The sequence below is a fragment of the Ailuropoda melanoleuca genome, unplaced genomic scaffold, assembly GCF_002007445.2.
Source record: "Ailuropoda melanoleuca isolate Jingjing unplaced genomic scaffold, ASM200744v2 unplaced-scaffold7480, whole genome shotgun sequence".
Classification (NCBI taxonomy): domain Eukaryota; kingdom Metazoa; phylum Chordata; class Mammalia; order Carnivora; family Ursidae; genus Ailuropoda; species Ailuropoda melanoleuca.
Window position 1 is genome coordinate 378,470 of NW_023250281.1, and position 3,602 is coordinate 382,071.

Sequence of the window (3,602 nt, forward strand, 5' to 3'; positions counted from 1 at the left end):
CCATCACTGAGTTTAATAGTTATTCACCAAATATTATGTATCATGTTACATAACAACTCCACCCTGACTTTTTTTTCTTATATATCCTCTGATAAGTTGCTTGTGCAGTACAAAACACAGTCATTCATATGCAGTAAACTTACTGGTAGATCTTATGACTACACATCCATGGATTTCTTTTCTTTCTTTTCTTTCTTTTCTTTTTTCTTTTTTTTTTCTTTTTTACTCAGAAAATCTGGTTGAACTTATTGATCCTTCAATGAATACTTATTATAAACCTATCTTATGCAAGCCCTGTGTTAGATATATATGATACAGTAGCATAAACCATGGTGCTAGATTCCAGGGTGATTATGAAATAATAGTAACTAACAACTTTTAACTCTCATGATGTTAAGGCACTATGAAAGGTAAGGATGTGTTTTTTTTCATATTCTTGCATTTATTCATTTATTGATGATGATGATATGTTAGTCACCATACAGTACATCATTAGGTTTTGATGTAGTGTTCCATGATTCATTGTTTGCATATAACACCCAGTGCTCCATGCAATACCTGCCCTCCTTAATAATCACCTGGCTAGCATGTCCCTCCACCCCTTTCACCCCCCAAAGCCTCAGTGTGTTTCCCAGAGTACAGAGTCTCTCATGGTTCATCTCCTCCTCTGTTTCTGCACCCTCCTTCATTTTTCCCTTCCTTTTCCTACTGTCTTCCCTGCTATACCTTATGTTCCACAAATAAGTGAAACTATATGATAATTGTCTTTCTCTGCTTTACTTATTTCACTTAGCATAATCTCCTCCAGTTCCATCTATATTGATGCAAATGGGTAAACATCCTTTCTCATGGCTGAGTAATATTCCATTGTTTATATGGGCCACATCCATGGATTTCTATGAAATAATACTTCGAATTCATTAGTATTACCCAATGAAAACAACCAATGATTGGTTCAGGGCTCCCCTAAACTGGAGGACAGATAGCTTTACCTTTGTGGTATTGCAGGATTATAGATTAAACTCACACTTGTAACGATCTAACCAAATGAGTATGCATAAATACGTGAATACAAATATGGTCTTTCTCTCTATAGATCAGGAAAAGTGTTGTTCACATTATTTGTAATTATTGAATTTTAGCTTTACAATGTCTCTTGGGAAAATAAAGTTTCATACACTTTTCGGAGTCTCCATGGAATGGAGTTATTAATGAGTTTTCAAAGCAAAATATTCACAATGAGAACAAACAAATCTAATTTTCTCACCCTGTCAGGTTCCCCCTGTGGGAGTCTGGCATGATTTTAAAACCTTATTATTCTCAGATATATCTTCTTCCATGTGAGTACTTTGGGATTGTCCTTTGGTAACTTGACAACAGCCTGACCTCACAAAAAATCTCCTCTCAGCAGTTCTGATTAAAACCCCTTCCTCGGGGCACCTGGGTGGCACAGCGGTTAAGCGTCTGCCTTCGGCTCAGGGCGTGATCCTGGCGTTATGGGTTCGAGCCCCACATCAGGCTCCTCTACTATGAGCCTGCTTCTTCCTCTCCCACTCCCCCTGCTTGTGCACCCTCTCTCGCTGGCTGTCTCTATCTCTGTCGAATAAATAAATAAAATCTTTAAAAAAAAACCCTTCCTCAACTCTGTATCCTGATTCAAAAGGAAAAAATAAGGTAAAATAAAATAAAATAAAATAAAATGTGGGACATCCTTTAGCTTTTTCTTGCCCTAAGAAAATTGCCACTGCTAGGGGAGACATCTCAGCAAGCAAGGTAAGTAATGATAAAAAGTTGAATATCCTAGAAAAGGAAGCTGGGAATCTTAGTATTTCCTAAGTTGTAGCAAGGACGTGGTTTTGAAGAGAAGATGCCTTTGACACATGGGCAATATCTAAGAATTTTCTGAGCAAAGGATGCTAGGGAAAATTACATGATTGTGCAAGCCTGATAGATTTACTTGAACATTTAGACAATATATAAATTATAATAGTGATTAAATAATAAATAGAGCATACCAGCTTTTTCATCATGACTTCCATCCACTGCTTGGTTTGTATAGTAATCACTCTACTAAATTAATTCCTTAACCTCACTCAAATGCCACATGGTTATAGATTTTCTTTCCCATGCCTTCCCTGATTCAAGCAGTAAGTCATGATTCTCTCTACTCTTTTTCTCTCTCTCCTCTAGCCCCCAAATCTATAACATGGTTAAGAACATTCACATATTCAGTATTGTGACAGTGACACCATGAGAAATATTTAAGTTTCTTAAAAGAGTTGATGAATGTCAAGATATACTCCATTGGAATTTCTTTTTGTGTGATTAGGGATTTTTCTTTTTCTCAACTTTCAATATAAATAAAATAAAATAAAATAAAATAAAATAAATTACTGTTCTCATATAAATTTAAATATTTATCCTAAACTGATGTATTGTAATAGCATATTACCATAGCTGTATATTTTGTAGCAGTATCTGTTATTCTGTAAGATTGCATTTAATTTATATTGATTAATTTCAAAACTAAACATCATGCTGGTAATTGATGGAAATTAAATCACATATACTAACAAATTTTGGATAAATTTAAGTTTTGCAATATTGATTCCAAAACAAGGAATAGAATCTTTCTTTGAATTTACTCAATTGACACAAACTCACTGAGCATTGGGCATATTTCATAATTCAATTAAAATGCTTGACTTCTAATAATATTAAAATTATGTTAATATACTGCTAATTTTCAATTATATTGATATTAATGCCTAGGGAGTATGTTATTTTTTATTTTCACTTTTTTATTTTCTAGTACTTCCTATATTCCTGACATACTTTGAAAATCCTGATACGATCTTACTTGTCTGTTACATTCATGGATATTTGTATTTTCAAAAAATTTAGTATTTATTCTACAATATCAACTTACCTTCTTTGTGTTTTGTGCTGGAAAAATTTTTTTTTTTCGTCTCTCCCAAACTCTAATTTGCCTGTTACTTGTTTTAGTATATCTTCCTTTCTTCTTATTATTTTAAAAGTTCCCTGACATAGTTGCATCAATATTTTTAAGGGTTATTAAGTTCAATGTTTGTGTTACTTAGAAAATGAATACAATTAAATTTTACTTTTATTTTTAAAATATTTTACATTTATATTTAAAGTCCAGTTAATTAACATACAGTATTACATTAGTTTCAGGTGCACAATATAGTGATTCAATACTTCCATACAATACATGGTGCTCATCACAGCAAGCGCACTCCTTAATCCCCATCACCTACTTAATCCCTCCCCCAATTACCTCCCCTGTGGTAACTACCAGTTTCTTCTCTATATTAAAATGGGCTTCTTGGTCTGTCAGTCTGTCTGTCTTTCTCTCTCTAATTCTCTTTGCTTGTTTATTGTGATACTTAAGTCCATATGTAAGTATACCACATTATTAAAGAAAGGATAATAACCACACAATCTTCTTAGTATATGCAGAAAAAGCTTTTGACAAAGTACAACATCTGTTCATGATAAAAATCCTCAACCCAAAGATACAGACGTAGTAAAGAGAAGGGCCATATGCACCCCAATGTTCATAGCTGCATTGTCCACAA